Source organism: Haliotis rufescens, unplaced genomic scaffold, assembly GCF_023055435.1.
Source record: "Haliotis rufescens isolate VD_foot unplaced genomic scaffold, xgHalRufe1.0.p SCAF_14, whole genome shotgun sequence".
NCBI classification, from domain to species: Eukaryota; Metazoa; Mollusca; class Gastropoda; order Lepetellida; family Haliotidae; genus Haliotis; species Haliotis rufescens.
In genome coordinates, this window is record NW_025963824.1 from 24,201,967 (window position 1) to 24,226,459 (window position 24,493).

A 24,493-nucleotide genomic window follows, 5' to 3' on the forward strand; every position below is an offset into this window, starting at 1 on the left:
AAAAGGGTAGGGCGGAGACGGTACTCATGAAAAGGGTTGACATTGTCATATCAACAGTGCTTTTGTGAATCAGCTACATATACAAGGACCATTCGCTGCATCACCGCATTCCTGAGGTATGCGGATATTCCCACACATGTATGTACAGGAGTGGTCATTTCGGCCGGTGTCCGCCTTTCAACCGGAGGAGTGCACGCATGGTCATAACCATTCCCTCGATATCTTATTCACGACAAATTTAACCAAATTCATAACGTGTTTAATAGAATGCATTGCTGAGTGAACAGTCTATAACAAAGACATATTCATCTTATATGATAAGATGTCATTTTAATCATATACGGAATGAACTTTAAACAAGAACGGGGAGATATTGTGATTTTATACAATTCATCAATGCTGTCTCCCGATCAGTGCCTGAAAGGGCGTCTCAATGCAGAGTATGACGCACGTCAATGTCATGTGGGTAATCTACATGCGCTGACATGTGTCTCCCGCGTGGCGGAGGTTTTAGCGACACAATGAAGCATCGGTACACGAGTGAGTGAGTGAATGCGTTTGTGTGTGTGTGAGTGAGTGAGTTGGTGTGTGTGAGTGAGGGAGTGGGGGTGAGTGAGTGAGCTGGTGTGTGTGAGTGTGTCTCTGAGAAAGTGCGAGGGTGTGTGAGTGTGCAAGTGAGTGAGTGAGTGAGTGCGTTTGTGTGGTGAGTCAGTGAGTTGGTGTGTGTGAGTGAGGGAGTGGGGGTGAGTGTGTGTGTGAGTGAGTGATTGAGGGTGAGTGTGTTTGTGTGTGAGTGAGGGAGTGGGGGTGAGTGTGTGTGAGTGAGTGATTGAGGGTGAGTGCGTTTGTGCGTGAGTGAGTGAGTTGGTGTGTGTGAGTGTGTCTCTGAGTAAGTGCGAGGGTGGGTGAGTGTGTGAGTGAGGGAGTGGGGGTGAGTGTGTGAGTGAGTGATTGATTGAGGGTGAGTGTGTTTGTGTGGTGAGTGAGTGAGGTGGTGTGTGTGAGTGAGGGAGTGGGGGTGAGTGTGTGAGTGAGTGAGTGATTCAGGGTGAGTGTGTTTGTGTGGTGAGTGAGTGAGGTGGTGTGTGTGAGTGTGTCTCTGAGAATGTGAGAGGGTGGGTGAGTGTGCAAGTGAGTGAGTGAGTGAGTGCGTTTGTGTGGTGAGTCAGTGAGTTGGTGTGAGTGAGTGAGGGAGTGGGGGTGAGTGTGTTTGTGTGGTGAGTGAGTGAGGTGGTGTGTGTGAGTGTGTCTCTGAGAAAGTGCGAGGGTGTGTGAGTGTGCAAGTGAGTGCGTTTGTGTGGTGAGTCAGTGAGTTGGTGTGTGTGAGTGGGGGTGAGTGTGTTTGTGTTGTGAGTGAGTGAGGTGGTGTGTGTGAGTGTGTCTCTGAGAAAGTGCGAGGGTGTGTGAGTGTGCAAGTGAGTGAGTGAGTGCGTTTGTGTGGTGAGTCAGTGAGTTGGTGTGTGTGAGTGAGGGAGTGGGGTGAGTGAGTGAGTGATTGAGGGTGAGTCTGTTTGTGTGTGAGTGAGGGAGTGGGGGTGAGTGAGTGAGTGATTGAGGGTGAGTGCGTTTGTGTGTGAGTGAGGGAGTGGGGGTGAGTGAGTGAGTGATTGAGGGTGAGTGCGTTTGTGTGTGAGTTGGTGTGTGTGAGTGTGTCTCTGAGTAAGTGCGAGGGTGGGTGAGTGTGTGAGTGAGGGAGTAGGGGTGAGTGTGTGAGTGAGTGAGTGATTGAGGGTGAGTGTGTTTATGTGGTGAGTAAGTGAGGTGTTGTGGGTGAGTGTCTCTGAGAAAGTGCGAGGGTGGGTGAGTGTGCAAGTGAGTGAGTGAGTGAGGGTGTGTGAGTTAGTGAGTGAGTGAGGGTGAGGGTGTGAGTGCGTTTGTGTGGGTGAAAGAGTGAGTTGGTGTGGGTGAGTTGTCAAGTTTATAACGGCCTGTTAGGTTGATGTGGACGGAAAGCCCGGGGAAAGAATCAGATCTTAGACGTTTACAACGTTTGTGGAGCCCAATGAAACTAAGTAATTGCCGTGAAGACCCGAGCCTTCAGCAACCCATGCTTGTCGCAAATCCTAATTGTATGGATCGACGCTCATGATGTCAAACAATGGATTGTCCGGTCCAGACTCGATTATTTACAGACCGGCATCATACAGCTGGAATATTGCTGAGTGCGGCAGTAAAGAACAAATAAACTAAAGTGTAGCAAGTAAATGCTAACGTCAAGTAAATACGGGGGCTGTGGGGCAGCCTGATGGAAAGAGAGTCCATGGGTATACATTGTGTGAGCTCATTTCTGGTATCACCCTGTCATAGTGCTGGAATACTGCTGTAAGCGGCGTAAAACAGTACTCACTCGCATGGTGCAAAATACGCCACACGCGGAATACGTTGCGTTTGAGGTATGGTATCAGCTGTCACATCTACAGGCAAAATAGACACTGAGGGATGTGGAATTTACGACGTGTTCTTTACAACCCGGACAATACGTACCGGGATCTGGAACAAGAAGGTTCCACTGAATAAGGAAGTGGTTGTTTCATCAGGAAATAGACAGAGATACCCTAGGCCGCATCAGCAATTTTGCAGGTGTTCAGCACAGATGTGTTTTACAGCAAACTATGAAGTGAAATGCAGGTATTATAGAGTGAGAGTTCAGCACAGATGTGTTTTACAGCAAACTATAAGTGAAATGCAGGTATTATAGAGTGAGAGTTCAGCACAGATGTGTTTTACAGCAAACTATGAAGTGAAATGCAGGTATTATAGAGTGAGAGTTCAGCACAGATGTGTTTTACAGCAAACTATGAAGTGAAATGCAGGTATTATGGAGTGAGAGTTCAGCACAGATGTGTTTTACAGCAAACTATGAAGTGAAATGCAGGTATTATGGAGTGAGAGTTCAGCACAGATGTGTTTTACAGCAAACTATGAAGTGAAATGCAGGTATTATAGAGTGAGAGTTCAGCACAGATGTGTTTTACAGCAAATTATGAAGTGAAATGCAGGTATTATAGAGTGAGAGTTCAGCACAGATGTGTTTTACAGCAAACTATGAAGTGAAATGCAGGTATGATAGAGTGAGAGTTCAGCGCAGATGTGTTTTACAGCAAACTATGAAGTGAAATGCAGGTATTATAGAGTGAGAGTTCAGCACAGATGTGTTTTACAGCAAACTATGAAGTGAAATGCAGGTATTATAGAGTGAGAGTTCAGCACAGATGTGTTTTACAGCAAACTATGAAGTGAAATGCAGGTATTATAGAGTGAGAGTTCAGCACAGATGTGTTTTACAGCAAACTATGAAGTGAAATGCAGGTATTATAGAGTGAGAGTTCAGCACAGATGTGTTTTACAGCAAACTATGAAGTGAAATGCAGGTATTATAGAGTGAGAGTTCAGCACAGATGTGTTTTACAGCAAACTATAAGTGAAATGCAGGTATTATAGAGTGAGAGTTCAGCACAGATGTGTTTTACAGCAAACTATAAGTGAAATGCAGGTATTATAGAGTGAGAGTTCAGCACAGATGTGTTTTACAGCAAACTATGAAGTGAAATGCAGGTATTATAGAGTGAGAGTTCAGCACAGATGTGTTTTACAGCAAACTATGAAGTGAAATGCAGGTATTATAGAGTGAGAGTTCAGCACAGATGTGTTTTACAGCAAACTATGAAGAGAAATGCAGGTATGATAGAGTGAGAGTTCAGCACAGATGTGTTTTACAGCAAACTATGAAGTGAAATGCAGGTATTATAGAGTGAGAGTTCAGCACAGATGTGTTTTACAGCAAACTATGAAGTGAAATGCAGGTATTATAGAGTGAGAGTTCAGCACAGATGTGTTTTACAGCAAACTATGAAGTGAAATGCAGGTATTATAGAGTGAGAGTTCAGCACAGATGTGTTTTACAGCAAACTATGAAGTGAAATGCAGGTATTATGGAGTGAGAGTTCAGCACAGATGTGTTTTACAGCAAACTATGAAGTGAAATGCAGGTATTATAGAGTGAGAGTTCAGCACAGATGTGTTTTACAGCAAACTATAAAGTGAAATGCAGGTATTATGGAGTGAGAGTTCAGCACAGATGTGTTTTACAGCAAACTATAAAGTGAAATGCAGGTATTATAGAGTGAGAGTTCAGCACAGATGTGTTTTACAGCAAACTATGAAGTGAAATGCAGGTATTATAGAGTGAGAGTTCAGCACAGATGTGTTTTACAGCAAACTATGAAGTGAAATGCAGGTATTATAGAGTGAGAGTTCAGCACAGATGTGTTTTACAGCAAACTATGAAGTGAAATGCAGGTATTATAGAGTGAGAGTTCAGCACAGATGTGTTTTACAGCAAACTATGAAGTGAAATGCAGGTATTATAGAGTGAGAGTTCAGCACAGATGTGTTTTACAGCAAGCTATGAAGTGAAATGCAGGTATTATAGAGGGAGAGTTCAGCACAGATGTGTTTTACAGCAAACTATGAAGTGAAATGCAGGTATTATAGAGTGAGAGTTCAGCGCAGATGTGTTTTACAGCAAACTATGAAGTGAAATGCAGGTATTATAGAGTGAGAGTTCAGCACAGATGTGTTTTACAGCAAACTATAAAGTGAAATGCAGGTATTATAGAGTGAGAGTTCAGCACAGATGTGTTTTACAGCAAATTATGAAGTGAAATGCAGGTATTATAGAGTGAGAGTTCAGCGCAGATGTGTTTTACAGCAAACTATGAAGTGAAATGCAGGTATTATAGAGTGAGAGTTCAGCACAGATGTGTTTTACAGCAAACTATGAAGTGAAATGCAGGTATTATAGAGTGAGAGTTCAGCGCAGATGTGTTTTACAGCAAACTATGAAGTGAAATGCAGGTATTATAGAGTGAGAGTTCAGCACAGATGTGTTTTACAGCAAACTATAAAGTGAAATGCAGGTATTATAGAGTGAGAGTTCAGCACAGATGTGTTTTACAGCAAATTATGAAGTGAAATGCAGGTATTATAGAGTGAGAGTTCAGCGCAGATGTGTTTTACAGCAAACTATGAAGTGAAATGCAGGTATTATAGAGTGAGAGTTCAGCACAGATGTGTTTTACAGCAAACTATAAGTGAAATGCAGGTATTATAGAGTGAGAGTTCAGCACAGATGTGTTTTACAGCAAACTATGAAGTGAAATGCAGGTATTATAGAGTGAGAGTTCAGCACAGATGTGTTTTACAGCAAACTATGAAGTGAAATGCAGGTATTATAGAATGAGAGTTCAGCACAGATGTGTTTTACAGCAAACTATGAAGTGAAATGCAGGTATTATAGAGTGAGAGTTCAGCACAGATGTGTTTTACATCAAACTATGAAGTGAAATGCAGGTATTATAGAGTGAGAGTTCAGCACAGATGTGTTTTACAGCACACTGTGAAGTGTAATGCAGGTATTATAGAGTGAGAGTTCAGCACAGATGTGTTTTACAGCAAACTATGAAGTGAAATGCAGGTATTATAGAGTGAGAGTTCAGCACAGATGTGTTTTACAGCAAACTATGAAGTGAAATGCAGGTATTATAGAGTGAGAGTTCAGCACAGATGTGTTTTACAGCAAACTATGAAGTGAAATGCAGGTATTATAGAGTGAGAGTTCAGCGCAGATGTGTTTTACAGCAAACTATGAAGTGAAATGCAGGTATTATAGAGTGAGAGTTCAGCACAGATGTGTTTTACAGCAAACTATGACGTGAAATGCAGGTATTATAGAGTGAGAGTTCAGCACAGATGTGTTTTACAGCAAACTATAAGTGAAATGCAGGTATTATAGAGTGAGAGTTCAGCGCAGATGTGTTTTACAGCAAACTATGAAGTGAAATGCAGGTATTATAGAGTGAGAGTTCAGCACAGATGTGTTTTACAGCAAACTATGAAGTGAAATGCAGGTATTATAGAGTGAGAGTTCAGCACAGATGTGTTTTACAGCAAACTATGAAGTGAAATGCAGGTATTATAGAGTGAGAGTTCAGCACAGATGTGTTTTACAGCAAACTATAAGTGAAATGCAGGTATTATAGAGTGAGAGTTCAGCGCAGATGTGTTTTACAGCAAACTATGAAGTGAAATGCAGGTATTATAGAGTGAGAGTTCAGCACAGATGTGTTTTACAGCAAACTATGAAGTGAAATGCAGGTATTATAGAGTGAGAGTTCAGCACAGATGTGTTTTACAGCAAACTATGAAGTGAAATGCAGGTATGATAGAGTGAGAGTTTTAGCGCAGATGTGTTTTACAGCAAACTATGAAGTGAAATGCAGGTATTATAGAGTGAGAGTTCAGCACAGATGTGTTTTACAGCAAACTATGAAGTGAAATGCAGGTATTATAGAGTGAGAGTTCAGCACAGATGTGTTTTACAGCAAACTATGAAGTGAAATGCAGGTATGATAGAGTGAGAGTTTTAGCGCAGATGTGTTTTACAGCAAACTATGAAGTGAAATGCAGGTATTATAGAGTGAGAGTTCAGCACAGATGTGTTTTACAGCAAACTGTGAAGTGAAATGCAGGTATTATAGAGTGAGAGTTCAGCGCAGATGTGTTTTACAGCAAACTATGAAGTGAAATGCAGGTATTATAGAGTGAGAGTTCAGCGCAGATGTGTTTTACAGCAAACTATGAAGTGAAATGCAGGTATTATAGAGTGAGAGTTCAGCACAGATGTGTTTTACAGCAAACTATAAGTGAAATGCAGGTATTATAGAGTGAGAGTTCAGCGCAGATGTGTTTTACAGCAAACTATGAAGTGAAATGCAGGTATTATAGAGTGAGAGTTCAGCACAGATGTGTTTTACAGCAAACTATGACGTGAAATGCAGGTATTATAGAGTGAGAGTTCAGCACAGATGTGTTTTACAGCAAACTATAAGTGAAATGCAGGTATTATAGAGTGAGAGTTCAGCGCAGATGTGTTTTACAGCAAACTATGAAGTGAAATGCAGGTATTATAGAGTGAGAGTTCAGCACAGATGTGTTTTACAGCAAACTATGACGTGAAATGCAGGTATTATAGAGTGAGAGTTCAGCACAGATGTGTTTTACAGCAAACTATGAAGTGAAATGCAGGTATGATAGAGTGAGAGTTTTAGCGCAGATGTGTTTTACAGCAAACTATGAAGTGAAATGCAGGTATTATAGAGTGAGAGTTCAGCACAGATGTGTTTTACAGCAAACTGTGAAGTGAAATGCAGGTATTATAGAGTGAGAGTTCAGCGCAGATGTGTTTTACAGCAAACTATGAAGTGAAATGCAGGTATTATAGAGTGAGAGTTCAGCGCAGATGTGTTTTACAGCAAACTATGAAGTGAAATGCAGGTATTATAGAGTGAGAGTTCAGCACAGATGTGTTTTACAGCAAACTATGAAGTGAAATGCAGGTATTATAGAGTGAGAGTTCAGCGCAGATGTGTTTTACAGCAAACTATGAAGTGAAATGCAGGTATTATAGAGTGAGAGTTCAGCACAGATGTGTTTTACAGCAAACTATGACGTGAAATGCAGGTATTATAGAGTGAGAGTTCAGCACAGATGTGTTTTACATCAAACTATGAAGTGAAATGCAGGTATTATAGAGTGAGAGTTCAGCACAGATGTGTTTTACAGCAAACTGTGAAGTGAAATGCAGGTATTATAGAGTGAGAGTTCAGCGCAGATGTGTTTTACAGAAAACTATGAAGTGAAATGCAGGTATTATAGAGTGAGAGTTCAGCACAGATGTGTTTTACAGCAAACTATAAGTGAAATGCAGGTATTATAGAGTGAGAGTTCAGCGCAGATGTGTTTTACAGCAAACTGTGAAGTGAAATGCAGGTATTATAGAGTGAGAGTTCAGCACAGATGTGTTTTACAGCAAACTATGAAGTGAAATGCAGGTATTATAGAGTGAGAGTTCAGCACAGATGTGTTTTACAGCAAGCTATGAAGTGAAATGCAGGTATTATAGAGTGAGAGTTCAGCACAGATGTGTTTTACAGCAAACTATGAAGTGAAATGCAGGTATGATAGAGTGAGAATTTTAGCGCAGATGTGTTTTACAGCAAACTATGAAGTGAAATGCAGGTATTATAGAGTGAGAGTTCAGCACAGATGTGTTTTACAGCAAACTGTGAAGTGAAATGCAGGTATTATAGAGTGAGAGTTCAGCGCAGATGTGTTTTACAGCAAACTATGAAGTGAAATGCAGGTATTATAGAGTGAGAGTTCAGCGCAGATGTGTTTTACAGCAAACTATGAAGTGAAATGCAGGTATTATAGAGTGAGAGTTCAGCACAGATGTGTTTTACAGCAAACTATAAGTGAAATGCAGGTATTATAGAGTGAGAGTTCAGCGCAGATGTGTTTTACAGCAAACTATGAAGTGAAATGCAGGTATTATAGAGTGAGAGTTCAGCACAGATGTGTTTTACAGCAAACTATGACGTGAAATGCAGGTATTATAGAGTGAGAGTTCAGCACAGATGTGTTTTACATCAAACTATAAGTGAAATGCAGGTATTATAGAGTGAGAGTTCAGCGCAGATGTGTTTTACAGCAAACTATGAAGTGAAATGCAGGTATTATAGAGTGAGAGTTCAGCACAGATGTGTTTTACAGCAAACTATGACGTGAAATGCAGGTATTATAGAGTGAGAGTTCAGCACAGATGTGTTTTACAGCAAACTATGAAGTGAAATGCAGGTATGATAGAGTGAGAGTTTTAGCGCAGATGTGTTTTACAGCAAACTATGAAGTGAAATGCAGGTATTATAGAGTGAGAGTTCAGCACAGATGTGTTTTACAGCAAACTGTGAAGTGAAATGCAGGTATTATAGAGTGAGAGTTCAGCACAGATGTGTTTTACAGCAAGCTATGAAGTGAAATGCAGGTATTATAGAGTGAGAGTTCAGCGCAGATGTGTTTTACAGCAAACTATTAAGTGAAATGCAGGTATTATAGAGTGAGAGTTCAGCACAGATGTGTTTTACAGCAAACTATGACGTGAAATGCAGGTATTATAGAGTGAGAGTTCAGCACAGATGTGTTTTACAGCAAACTATAAGTGAAATGCAGGTATTATAGAGTGAGAGTTCAGCGCAGATGTGTTTTACAGCAAACTATGAAGTGAAATGCAGGTATTATAGAGTGAGAGTTCAGCACAGATGTGTTTTACAGCAAACTATGACGTGAAATGCAGGTATTATAGAGTGAGAGTTCAGCACAGATGTGTTTTACAGCAAACTATGAAGTGAAATGCAGGTATTATAGAGTGAGAGTTCAGCACAGATGTGTTTTACAGCAAACTATAAGTGAAATGCAGGTATTATAGAGTGAGAGTTCAGCGCAGATGTGTTTTACAGCAAACTATGAAGTGAAATGCAGGTATTATAGAGTGAGAGTTCAGCACAGATGTGTTTTACAGCAAACTATGAAGTGAAATGCAGGTATTATAGAGTGAGAGTTCAGCACAGATGTGTTTTACAGCAAACTATGAAGTGAAATGCAGGTATGATAGAGTGAGAGTTTTAGCGCAGATGTGTTTTACAGCAAACTATGAAGTGAAATGCAGGTATTATAGAGTGAGAGTTCAGCACAGATGTGTTTTACAGCAAACTGTGAAGTGAAATGCAGGTATTATAGAGTGAGAGTTCAGCGCAGATGTGTTTTACAGCAAACTATGAAGTGAAATGCAGGTATTATAGAGTGAGAGTTCAGCGCAGATGTGTTTTACAGCAAACTATGAAGTGAAATGCAGGTATTATAGAGTGAGAGTTCAGCACAGATGTGTTTTACAGCAAACTATAAGTGAAATGCAGGTATTATAGAGTGAGAGTTCAGCGCAGATGTGTTTTACAGCAAACTATGAAGTGAAATGCAGTTATTATAGAGTGAGAGTTCAGCACAGATGTGTTTTACAGCAAACTATGACGTGAAATGCAGGTATTATAGAGTGAGAGTTCAGCACAGATGTGTTTTACAGCAAACTATAAGTGAAATGCAGGTATTATAAAGTGAGAGTTCAGCGCAGATGTGTTTTACAGCAAACTATGAAGTGAAATGCAGGTATTATAGAGTGAGAGTTCAGCACAGATGTGTTTTACAGCAAACTATGACGTGAAATGCAGGTATTATAGAGTGAGAGTTCAGCACAGATGTGTTTTACAGCAAACTATGAAGTGAAATGCAGGTATGATAGAGTGAGAGTTTTAGCGCAGATGTGTTTTACAGCAAACTATGAAGTGAAATGCAGGTATTATAGAGTGAGAGTTCAGCACAGATGTGTTTTACAGCAAACTGTGAAGTGAAATGCAGGTATTATAGAGTGAGAGTTCAGCGCAGATGTGTTTTACAGCAAACTATGAAGTGAAATGCAGGTATTATAGAGTGAGAGTTCAGCGCAGATGTGTTTTACAGCAAACTATGAAGTGAAATGCAGGTATTATAGAGTGAGAGTTCAGCACAGATGTGTTTTACAGCAAACTATGAAGTGAAATGCAGGTATTATAGAGTGAGAGTTCAGCGCAGATGTGTTTTACAGCAAACTATGAAGTGAAATGCAGGTATTATAGAGTGAGAGTTCAGCACAGATGTGTTTTACAGCAAACTGTGAAGTGAAATGCAGGTATTATAGAGTGAGAGTTCAGCACAGATGTGTTTTACAGCAAACTGTGAAGTGAAATGCAGGTATTATAGAGTGAGAGTTCAGCACAGATGTGTTTTACAGCAAACTGTGAAGTGAAATGCAGGTATTATAGAGTGAGAGTTCAGCGCAGATGTGTTTTACAGCAAACTATGAAGTGAAATGCAGGTATTATAGAGTGAGAGTTCAGCACAGATGTGTTTTACAGCAAACTATGAAGTGAAATGCAGGTATTATAGAGTGAGAGTTCAGCACAGATGTGTTTTACAGCAAGCTATGAAGTGAAATGCAGGTATTATAGAGTGAGAGTTAAGCGCAGATGTGTTTTACAGCAAACTATGAAGTGAAATGCAGGTATTATAGAGTGAGAGTTCAGCACAGATGTGTTTTACAGCAAACTATGAAGTGAAATGCAGGTATTATAGAGTGAGAGTTCAGCGCATATGTGTTTTACAGCAAGCTATGAAGTGAAATGCAGGTATTATAGAGTGCGTGAGTGTGTGGGTAGTGAGTGAGTGAGTGAGTGCGTGCGTGCGTGCGTGGGTGAGTGAGTGAGTGAGTGAGTGAGTGAGTGAGTGAGTGAGTGAGTGAGTGTGGAAAACAAACAGAGATACCCTAGGCCGCATCAGCTATTTTGCAGATGTTCAGCACAGATGTGTTTTACAGCAAACTATGAAGTGAAATGCAGGTATTTTAGAGTGCGTGAGTGAGTGAGTGGGTGGGCAGTGAGTGAGTGAGTGCGTGAGTGAGTGGGTGGTTGAGTGCGTGCGTGAGTGAGTGAGTGAGTGAGTGAGTGAGTGAGTGAGTGAGTGATAATACAGCCAATCACGAGTGTGGAAAACAAACATGGACTTTTCACAGTGTACCCATATGAGCAAGTGCCTTAATCACCACTACCACACCGCCTCTCATTGACACAGTAAACTAAACAATGTCATACAATACCTCTCTCACTGTTCACACGGCAGTAACAGCCTACAGCAGCGTCACAACGTCTTTGAGTATCCCTAGTCTCACGTTACACTGAACTCAGAGTGATATGTGTGACAACCCTAAACTCCTCTCGCCATTACGTAACAGTGTTTATTCACATAGACGTCAGGAAAAAGCGATGTACAACAATGTAGCACAACCCCTGTTGTGCTAGCAATGTATTCATGACATTAAGATGTGTCTGTTTTCTTAATCCACTGAATCACAACTCACGTCTGCTTTCACTGAAATGTCGTCTGCTTCAAACTTCCGTTTACGTCATGGAAACGACAGTCCGAATAACATTGCTATGCGGATACATTTTATTAATTCGTCAGCGTTACATTAAATGAACTTGTTAGGAAGTGAAGTCATTGTTGTCGGTCGTCTCATAAACATGCAGATAGTTGCATGTTCGTTCTTCTGGGTGCGAAGTTCCTTGTATTACAGTGTCAATGGCATGGTTGAAAATGTAATAGCACGGCTAGGATATGTTCCTTAAGGGCCTACTTAGAAGTATATTTTCCTGAAAAAAGGTTAAATATGTGAAACTCTGGATAAACGCACAATTAAACAAAACAAACATATGGGAATTGAACATATCAGCATTTTGTTTGTTGTCTAACGCCGCGATCAGCAATATTCCAACTATATGACGCCGGTCTGTCAATAATCGAGTCTGGACCAGACACTCAAATGACTGACATCGTGAGCAGCGATCTACGCATTTGGGATACGATGACATGCATCAATCAAGTCAGCAAGCCTGACCATCTGATCCCGTTAGTCGCCTCTTACGACAAGTGTAGGTTACTGAAGACCATTTATAGAATATTCATATATATATATGAATGACAATTTATGTCATCACATCTTCAATCATACTTTCATGTCACCTTTCTTGATTATTGGATTACATACACAAGAGAGATGTATTAAAGGTCAGAGCAGCGAGAACATCGTGACATTGTTTGAACGCAGTGTCACTCGGTACAATGACATGCCATGGGGCATCCCCTCCAGATAATCAACTGATCAGGCGCGGACTGTCATTAAAGAGATTCGTGAACGACATACTGAGTGGTAACTTTTAGGCCGCGATGCTTGTTCAGTCTAACAATGCAGCGGTTGTTGTGAATGGAGGAGTGTTTTCACGGGAGTGGTTTGGGAACGGAATGAAGGCTGTTAATGTATGCATTGGTCAGAACGATTTGTTATATGACTTTCGCACAACGCATGTCTCTATGTTAGAAAATAGAACGGTCGTTTTCTAGTATTTCGCTCCAGCAACAGCAGTTATCGTTTCTACTTTTCCAGAGGTCTGGCGGGTATTAAAATGTTGACGACATCGGCATATGAATATAATTATAAAATTATGTAGACTAATGGAAAAAAATAAATCAAACGATACGACTGAGTGAGTGAGTGTGTTAGTTTTTGACCGCATTAAGTTTTAGGAACTTGCCTGTTAAATCATGGTGACCTGTACGGCATCTAGCCGTGTTAGGATAGAACAGTGGATGACACTATGAGCATCTTCAGCGCCATTTCAATAGATCACTAATGACTTTCCCTACGATTCAGCTGACAACACCATACCTGTTCTTGTGAATGTCCAAATCAGTATCAATAATAATATTAAGAAGAATTCGTACGATTCGCTAACTTCAACGCAACAAAACCTGCTAAAACACACCAATAGATGTACACAAGAGTTAAGTGGCCGAGCTGTCAAACAAAATTAATGCAATCTCAAACGCTGTGGCTGTTCTGAGGGCAACTGGAAGGGCATTCCATTTCTTTGCAGCAGTTACTTCAAACGTTTGGGCAAGGATTTAAGTTACTTGTGGAAATTACGAGCTGAAGTTTGTCACCAGACAGCAAATTCCTACAAGGCTGGTACACATGGACGATGCTGTTGAGATAAGATGGAGCTGTTCCATGACGATTGAACACAAGAAAGTGTCTAAGACATGGAGGGGGTAGGGCACGGGTGGCCAAGTCGTCTAAGGCGCCGCGATTCGATGTGCAGAGTTGCGTCGCTTGGGCACGCCAGAAACCTATGATTGTGGGTTCGAATCCCGGTTCGACCCGATTATGTTTCTAGGTTTGTCAGCACCCATACCCGTGCTCGTGGGTTTCACCGAAGTGGTAAACGTCTGAGACCTGCATCACTTCGGGCTTTCCTCCAACATTAAGCTGACACGCCGTTATATAACTGGAATAGTGTTAAAAGCGGCGTTAAACCCAACTCACTCACTCAATCTAAGACATGCGTCATATAGGCCATCCATCCTTACTGACATGGTACCCAGGGTATCACTGCTTGCGTTCGATTTCAAACCCCTGGTCGAATCTGGCGACCCTGTGTTGACCAAGGCACAACCAATTTTCCCTTTTGTTGACCAATGCTAGCACAGTTGAATGATGTACCCCTTACTTCAGTTGACCTAAGTTGCCCATATCTACGGAACCCCTGGGGTGCAGTACTCTGGTAAGAAGCCTCCAGGTGACGTCATCGTTACAGCTAATAAGTTTCATTTATTGATCCAATCATGAATAAAAGCAGTTTATAAATGTAATTCACTAGGAATGGATAGCTAATGTGTATTCTGAAGTTTAACCTTCGATTATTGATATAACTACTTTAGAATCAATACTGCAACTTTGATGATGGTATTGCATCTCTGTTTCATGGTCTTCGCGTTATTGTGAACTTTCTTGTCGTATTATATGCACTAATTAGAAAAGGTACAATGACAGCTTTGTCAAACAATGCAACATTTGTTAATCTCTAGATCTCATAATTGTGTGTTGTAGCAATATACATGGCTGTTACGTTTCTCCTTTTCATGCCAGACATTTTGTATAAAGGGGCGGTCGGGTAGCCTAGTGGTTAAAGCGTTTGCTCGTCACGCCGAAGACCCGGGTTCGATTCCCGACATGGATACAATGTGTGAAGCCCATTTCTGGTGTCCCCCGCCGTGATATCGCTTGAATATTGCTAAAAGCGGCGCAAAACCATACTCACTCACTCACTCACTCATTTTGTATAATATATAAGGTTGCATGTACAGCGTTTTATTGCGGGTACTGCAGTTATCCTTCATAAACAACTTCATAGCCGGCTGTCATATTTTACTAATTGAACGACGTATCGTACGTATCGAAAAAAGGTTACATCAGATGGGCACATGCATGTCCCTGTTACAACCTCCTTAAACATCAAAATATTCTACAAAAACAGCTATTGCATTCTATATCACGCCTTGCAACGTTATCCATCATGATTTAACATAAAGGCGTGTCAACGTACGTGCATCTCTTTCTCTGATGTATGATTAATGGACATTCAAAACACATGTGGATGTAAGAAAAAACAGACATGACTCAGACCCTTGTACTGATGATTTGTAACGGTAATATTTCCGGCAGTTTTATGGCAGGTGATTATGGTATGCTGTTCGGGGGATATGTCGCTACTCTTGATCTCGTCAAGCAAAAGCCATTAATGACGTTAATGTAATGGATTACATGATATTGGCGATGATTGCCTTCATATCTCATCTGCCAAAAATGAAATCAAACCAAGCAATCTGTTTTTCACTACTACTACTACTACTACTACTACTACTACTACTACTACTACTACTACTACCCAGATACAATGTGTGAAGCCCATTTCTGGTGTCCCCCGCCGTGATATTGCTGGAATATTGCTAAAAGCGGCGTTAAACCATACTCACTCACTCACTCACTACTACCCAGAAAGGCTGTCTATATGGAGAAAGAGAGCCTGTGCGCCTGAAGGCGTCACTAAGGACTATCCAGAAGACTTCTCTTCAGTGCCTGGATGCCGTCGGCCCACTGATGCTCAAGAAATGAAAACTGAGAAAATATGAACTGAGAACTTTGAGATTAAGGGGTTTTTCTGCTAAGCCTTCTGTTTTAACAATAAATACATGCCAGCAATGGTGCTTTCATTTATGAATTATCATAAATTGTTATTGTTATAAAATTGTCAAATTAAATATTGTTTTAAATAACGCGTATAAAAACACAGACCTAAGTACTTGTGTGTTGTCCTTTTCACTAAAACTGGAAGGTGCCATTTCTATGACTGAGGGATTAGGTTTCAGAATGGTGAAACAATCAACTGTTATAATTGTTGTTTTAGCGGTTCTGCGTTTTGGGAGCTCTGCGTTATGGGAGCCTACCGCCTGTGGGGCGCTAGCACGTTACATTACCATCTCATCCTACTGGGTACCCATCCACTGCTGGGAGAAGAGAGGCATATTTCGAACACTTACCTAAGGAGACATCACATGTGTTCAGTCTGAGGCAGGACCCAAGCCCGAGAACCTCTCAGAAATCAAGGTGCCCACAATGTCACCCATCCAACTACTCTCCGCGACTAACATCACCTGATGTGTGACCTGCGCGCTGTGCATAGGACCACGTGTCATCACGCACACATACAGCGCTACTTGCCCTTCTTCAGGTGCTTTAGTCATCGCTGATTTTCGGTGATCCATTCATTTGGTTTTCAGCACTTGCGCCCAGTGGAACATGTTTCGGCACATGATCTGGACTGGTTGTTCTCTGGCGTTGACATTTTATATCTGAATATGAATGAGCGCCAAAGGGTGTGGGACATAATCTCAATGTCAGGGTTGATTTTCGGTGATCCATTCATATGGTTTTCACCAATTGTGCCCTTCATAACTTGTTCTTGAATATAACTTTGCATAAATGACTGAATTGTTAATATGTTAACTTGGTCTCGTCGCTAAATGGCTGGAAAAATGCCGATGCGACGTTAAATTTTAACTCACTCACCTATTGCGCCCAGTGGAGCCTGTTTCGGCACATGATCTAGACTGGTTGTTCTTTGGCGTGGACATTTTATATCTAAATATGAGTGAATGTCGATGTAGTTTTACACCACAAAGTGTACGATATATGTGTAGTTACTTTGAAAATAATTTTGCATCATGCACATATACTCGTTTTACAATCAAAGAAGAATGAAATAACTGAGCGAGTTTGCGCATGTCACAATCAAGTGTATGTATGTACCTACAGTTCACGGATATTTTCCATTATGTTATATTTCAAAAGATCCCATTGTCACCTTGAAATCTATTCATGTGACTCAAACGTAAAGAAATATCATTTTATTTCCATTTTCTATTCTCAACAAACATTAAATCGTATAATATTTTCATGTTTATTTTTCGGTTTAGAAAACAACATTTCAGTTAAAAATTGCACTTCTCATTCCTCCGGAGTTTCGGATCAGGTGGGAACGAAAACAAGGTGTTGCTATTTACGATGACAAGGCTCTCACTTAAAGGCCATTCATAATAACACTTAAAATGCCTGTTTCAGACAGAGCGACAACGTATTCTTCACACACCGACAGGCGCGGCTGTCCTCAGTGACGCAAGCCTGCCCGACCCAGTGTGCCTACAAACCATAAATACCGCTTGTAATGTCGCTACGCAAGCTCAAACTATGCCACGCCTTTTCACGCTGCGCCATCAACAAATAAACGCAATGTAACGCGAGACTTGCGCGGGGACGTGATCTAGAGGTAAGCCACCGAGGCAGGAAGTATGTCAGCAGAACGGGGAATTTAAGGATTAATCGTCCGTCGCCTATTTATGAGTCAAGTGGGAAACATGACAATATGGGTATTTTTGGAAGGACTATTTATAGAAGGATTGTGATTGTTTGATGTGAAGTATACAGCGTACATCACTGATGTATGAGGAAATCCCGAAGTGATGCAAGTCTTAGACGTTTGCCACTTTGGTGACACCCACGAGCCCGCGTATTGTGCTGACAAGTCTAGAAACATAATCGGGGTGAATATGAGATCTGAAGCAACGCGTGACAAATTGAAGCGCCTTAGACGATTGGGCCACCACTGCCCCAGCGTGTGCAAATAGACTTTTAATAGTGGTTACATAATGCTGATTTTGCAAAATTCCAGAAATGGGCTTCAAACAATTTACACATGTGGGGAATCGAGCGTCAGCGAACGCTTTACCGCTAGGATGCCCCACCGCAGCTCTGCAGTTGGTACCGACGTGCCTGTTGTATCAGCGACATCGTTTCCTACTACGTCAACAACGTGTACTAACGCCACAGCTTTACAAGTTTTTTTGGGTTTTTTTTGTTATTTGATGCCGCACTCAGCATTAGTCCAGCCATATGACGGCGGTCCGTATATATTCGAGTCTGGACCAGACAACCCAGTGATTGACATCTTGAGCATTGATATTCGCATTTACGATACGATGACATGCATCAACCAAGTCAGCGAGCCTGACCCCCAAATTCCGTTTGTCGCCTCTTACGACAAGCATAGTCGCTGAAGAGCAATTCTAACACGAATCTTCACAGGTGGTTATACTCAAGTGAATTATTGTGAATTGTTAACCATAAAATGTAAAAGATGTGGCCTTATATTCCAACTATACGTGCAACAATAGTCGTAGCGCTAAGGGACGAAGCATTTAATATTCTGGGCAGGGGGTGGAGGGTGTCAGAGACACATTTTTCTGTCTCTGTTTTAAAACACGCAAAATTTGTTTTTTAAAGGAGGACGAGATCAATTTAATTTTTTAAACAACAAACCTGGGGACAAATCTTTTTGCTCTTGAAGAAATTTGTTATGTCAAAACAATAGCTTACAATGAGAAGATCGGAGTGAGTGATTGAATCTGGTTTAACGCCGCTTTGAACAGTATTTTACTTGTATCCCAGCGTGTCAATGTGGGAGAAGAGACATCAAAATAATCATGGTGGACCTGGGGTTCGAGCCAACGATTACATGAGTCTGGTACGCACAGCTCTGCACAGAGAGGGCGGTGTGGTAGCCTAGTTGTTAAAGCGTTCGCTCGTCACGCCGAAGACCCGGGTTCGATTCCCGACATGGGTACAATGTGTGAAGCCCATTTCTGGTGTCCTCCGCCGTGATATTGCTGGAATATTGCTAAAAGCGGCGTAAAACAATACTCACTCACTCACTCTGCACAGAGAACTGCGACGCCTAAGATAACGGGGCCCCCTTGTCGAGAGGCAGCGCATATCAGGAAGGTGTTAAGAGGAAGCAAACTGACATCATGTGATATGATTGGCGAAAAGAGACAAATGTCAAACAAATGGGTTTTACAAACAAATGCGTTATTATATAATGTAATAAGATGTTTCATTTCATTGTTTTTACAAAATCAGTATTCATGATCAGAACGCATCAAAATAATTTCAATACATGATGTAACAGGTTTTTAGAACAAAACGGAAATAAAATCTATCAGTGATAAATGGAAATGCCTCACTCTTGTGTGCATGATGCCAATGCAAACATAAATGTATATTGTAGGTCGTTGTATCTCATTTGACTAAAATAGTTCATGTACTTAAATGTCAAAATTCGAAAAAAATATGAAATCCATATCCAAACCCCAAAGATCAGGGTTAGTACCACTTAGATGGTGTAAACACAAAACACAGAACTAATTATAATTACAGTCAACTACGGTTATAACGAACTCAAAGGGACTACTGTTTTTAGTTCGTTATAACCATAGTTCGTTATAAGCATATATACAGCATAACTACAGCAAATAGTCGGGACTAAAAAGTTAGTTCGTTATCTCCGTCAGTTCGTTATAAGCGTGTTCGTTATAACCGTAGTTTACTGTATATGAAACTGTAAAATTGTGTGAATGAAACAAATATAATTACTAATTCAGGACATGCATTATATGCATATCAAATATGACACTGGGTATGACAGAATATGGCGCTCTTGTTTCTAACCTTACCGCGTGAGGACATTCATAAATCAAAATGATTAGTTTAATTTGATGTAGATTTTAAGCTCTCATTGAAAGATATGGTGTCATATTTGAATAATATTAATGTTACACTTGCATAATAAAGAAAGACTGGGTTTTCATGGCTAGTTGACAAACGTTAGTCAAAAATGTGCATCATTGTCGTCACACAATGACCAGTTGTGCTAAGTATATGTCTATAATAACTAACTTATATTAATAACTCGATCAATCATCTGGAAAGAATCGGTATGTACCATGTACAAGAAGATCAAACATTAAGGTCATGTCAATCAATCATTTATCCCGTTTTATCTTATAGTGGTATTTCTTAAAAATTCAACCTCGGCAACTGTTAGGTATGTACACCGCAGATTCCATCTCACCTATATCGATATATATATCAGAATTTTAACACAATATTTATATGTTATGTTAGGTTTTTTTTTATCAGATATGCTTAACGAATATCTTCTGAAGACGGGGTTTATTTTATGGAACCAAAGACTGCAAAAACTACTATCGCCCGCAGCACTGAACTACAATATAACGTTATCTCCTTCTGTTAAAACCCGCCTCTGCTCCGGGCGGGTAACCTACAGAATAGTGCATGTGTGGTCGGAACATGCCAAAAATATATATTTTGCACTGATACTGAGACAGTGACCTTTATGCAGCCTGCTGACTTCATTCAGAATGTTGTGAAAAATGTATTAGTATCAATATTATATTATTATTGATTATTCACCAGTCTCACATCCATATTGCACACAGGTATAATTATATTATACGGTTTTACTCGAGAGAGAGAGAGAGAGAGAGAGAGAGAGAGAGAGAGAGAGAGAGAGAGAGAGAGAGAGAGAGAGAGAGTTTCAATCAGCACACAGCTGAACATCAATATCGCGACACAAATATAGTTTACTCTTTGATTAAGTAACGTGTATTAAAGTTTTTTAAAATTAAATTTGAATTCTATAAAGCTTGTCTAAAAACATAAATTATTGATTGTAATGTTGCTGTTTGTTACATGTGTGTCACAAAATATTGTGTCAATGGATTTAATACCAAAGCAAAATGTTTAAGATTTCAACAGAATCATGAATGTCACTTACTTGAGAGACAAAGATCGTATCCGTTCCGTTTGCTTGTTTTCTAAGACAGAATATTTCCCAAAGCTTCTCGGAGAGATGAGGAAACAACAAACGTTGACTCACAACAACCAAAAACAATTGGTTCGCACAAACGCCTTCCACAACATAAATAGCTGGGTGCGTACGAGGTTTTATGCTGAACCTGAATGAATGAGGAATTTTGTTCGTTGTCGCCTGTTAAGGATACGTCTAAGGGCGATAACCGCCGATGTAATGAATTGACTCGGAAGTAAAAATTGTCGTCTGCTCTTCCAGGTTGACGTCACGAAGTGAAATTGACATCGTTACACCCATGAGAAGGTCGGGAAAAGCGGGCATACGTCACACCTAGCCTAAACAATATTAAACATTGGGAGTACTTTAAGGAATGGGCTGTTATTATTTGTGAGAACATGCAAATATCATTCACCAGATTACCTTCTCCTAAATAAACGTTATGAATCAAATTCCCGCTAGTCAAAAGAACGACTAAATGGTAAGGGTCGATTTGGTTAAAAACGTTTCATCATACCTCGTTACTCATAATATCAATCACTGTTTTGTCTGGTCTAGAGTCGATTATTTACAGACCGACGTCACATAGCTCTGATATTGCTGAGTGCGACGCAACCGAAAAAAATCAAAACAAAGCGATTAAGCCTTATTTCTAAAGAAATTATGCACATGATTATATGCGTCAGGGAATAAATGCTGTTTTATGCCGCAGACTACACTGCATGTTATTCTGCAGTAAGTAATTGTAATCGGTACCTATAGTATATGCGTATCAAGGAGGGTACGTACTGAATAGTTTTCATGACTTTGTTTTTTTAAAATATACAAACATACCATTGACCTTAGATATGCCACTTTGGATATATACCTACCGTGTTCTCAAATTTTCGAATCCTCCACTCGAGTTTGACACCATGCCATGAACGCAATGCGTGTGTGTGTGTGTGCGTGCGTGCGTGCGTGTGAAACCAGCCCTTGGTTTTTTCCTCATTAATCCCGAGCGCCATGAAGGAGGATAACAAATACCGCTTTTTAACGTATTTTGGTATGGCGCGCGTAGGGATCGAGCAGCCAACCTTCCACTCACTCTATCCACAAACCACGGAGGTGTGATTCCGCTGAGTCTAATGTTTTAGTAGGTTAAATGGACGGATTCAGGGATCAGTGGACTACCATTTATCCGCATACATATATTTGCGTCTATAGTTTGTTTGTTTGTTGTTTATGTACACACATGGTCTGTAAATAATCGGATGTGGACCAGACAATCCAGTGATCATCAGAATCGATGACATGCATCAACCAAATCAGCGAGTCTGACCACCCGATCCCGTTAGTCGACTCTTACGACAAGCATAGTCGCCCTTTACGGCAAGCATGGGATGCTGACGATCTATTCACGTAAATAGAGCAACCACATTACAATTTACACCATAATACTAGTGTATAAACCACTTCAAAAAGACACAATAGCATGATATGGCGCAAATATCATAACATTATTCAACATGGTATCCCAGATAAAATAAGGAAATTATTTCTGAATTAAACACCACTTTGGGAAGTCGTACTGTTCTCTGGGCTCTCATTGTGACGAGAAAGACATGACGTCACAGTATAGTAGCGCTATATGTCAAGCTGTGTTCATGTTAATGAATTTGTGGGCTTCATCTGTCAACGAATCGCGAATCCTCTGTTGGTTGCAATTGGTTTAAATCGGAAATTCCCCTATGTATGATTTCCACGTTAAGCGGACACATCGTGATATACAATCGCATGATCCGACATGGCACACTGTTCCCAATGGCAACAGTTAACACGGTCAGCAAGGTCCACACAGTTAACAGGCAACATAGTTACCACGGCACAATCATCACAATCTACACAGTTAACATTCGACAAGGTCAGCACAGTGTACACAATTAAAACAGTTAACACAATAAGCAGTCAGCACAGTCAGCACAGTTGACACAGTTATCAGTCAGCACAGTTATCAGTCAGCACAGTTGACACAGTTAACAGTCAGCACAGTTGACACAGTTAACAGTCAGCACAGTTGTCACAGTTATCAGTCAGCACAGTTGACACAGTTAACAGTCAGCACAGTTGACACAGTCAACAGTCAGCACAGTTGACACAGTTATCAGTCTGCACAGTTGACACAGTTAACAGTCAGCACAGTTGACATAGTTATCAGTCAGCACAGTTATCAGTCAGAACGGTTGTCAGCACAGTTGACACAGTTAACAGTAAGCACGGTTGACACAATTAACAGTCAGCACAGTTGACACAGTCAACAGTCAGCACAGTTGACACAGTTAACAGTCAGCACAGTTGACACAGTTATCAGTCAGCACAGTTGACACAGTTATCAGTCAGCACAGTCAACAGGAAGCAGTCAGCACAGTTGTCACAGTTAACAGTCAGCACAGTTGTCACAGTTAACAGGACCTGTGAAGAACCGGGGTAGAATAGGTCTCAGAAACCCATGCTTGCCGTGAAAGGCGACTATGCTAGGCGACTAACGGGATCGGGTGGTCAGGCTCGCTGACTTGGTTGATGCATGTCATGATCATCGATCCCATTTGCGTGGATCGATGCTCACGATGTCATTCACTGGATTGCCTGGTCCAGACTCGATTATTAACAAACCGCCGTCATATAGCTGGAATATTGCTGAGTGCGGCGTTAAACAACAATGACACAGTTAACGCAGTCAGCACAGTTAACACAGTCAGCACAGTTAACGCAGTCAGCACAGTTAACGCAGTCAGCACAGTTAACGCAGTCAGCACAGTTAACGCAGTCAGCACAGTTTAACGCGGTCAGCACAGTTAACACAGTCAGCACAGTTAACGCAGTCAGCACAGTTTAACGCAGTCAGCACAGTTAACGCAGTCAGCACAGTTAACACAGTCAGCACAGTTAACGCAGTCAGCACAGTTAACACAGTCAGCACAGTTAACGCAGTCAGCACAGTTAACACAGTCAGCACAGTTAACGCAGTCAGCACAGTTAACACAGTCAGCACAGTTAACGCAGTCAGCACAGTTAACAGTCAGCACAGTTAACGCAGTCAGCACAGTTAACACAGTCAGCACAGTTAACACAGTCAGCACAGTTAACACAGTCAGCACAGTTAACGCAGTCAGCACAGTTAACGCACTAAACACTGTCTGCACAAGTCTTGTTTTCATGGAAATCCTCGTCGGTTGTTGGGATTATATTTGGAATGATGTTGGTGTACTTCATGAGGCAAAATATGTGTTTTGCCATGTGATGGTGATGATTTACTCTATTTTTGTTTCATTCTCAGCTCCCTGGGGATCATACAATCCACACTGACCGTGAGCCGCGAGAATATTAACCGTCACATTACCATCTCATATCACCCTGCCTATCAATTAACTATATTTAGTTATTACGCAGCAGGATTTGACAGATTGTTTCTCTTTTTCAGACAAAAACCCACTTACTTAGCAGGTTGATTATTTGACATGCTATTAAGAAAACCGTTACAGAGTTTGCGTAGAGATTGGATTTGTTTGAATCTGTTAAAGTTAGAAAAGCAAATGTTAGGTTATTGGAGTTCTATGTCAATACCCTCCGTGTCAGTCAACGCGGTGTTAGGGGTAATGGGCCGATACGTAGACAAACGGTCAACATGGGATGAAAACGTCTGTCTATACTCCGGTACTGACGGTGGTTGAGTACTTACAGCCTGTCCACACGGCGGTACTCCTTAGTGCCCCAGGCAACGATATGTTCAAGTGGACACCACTTTATTCTGGCCACTGACCACATTAGCTAACAATATGTAAACAGATCAATATATGTTTTTCATTTTTATAGGCATCATGAGGCACCAACAGTCGTCAATTGAACATTAT

The 24,493-nt window shown here is 40.8% G+C and overlaps 1 protein-coding gene across 1 annotated transcript in view; it reads right to left on the reverse strand.

Moving 5' to 3' along the window:
- The window catches only part of LOC124131294, a 36,862-nt gene extending 16,132 nt beyond the window's left edge, over positions 1–20,730 (reverse strand). The window contains exon 1 of the mRNA XM_046494482.2: positions 20,571–20,730. The gene's annotated coding sequence lies outside the window, so the exon portion shown is untranslated. The remainder of the gene's footprint in view (positions 1–20,570) is intronic.
- Positions 20,731–24,493: the final 3,763 nt, after the last annotated feature.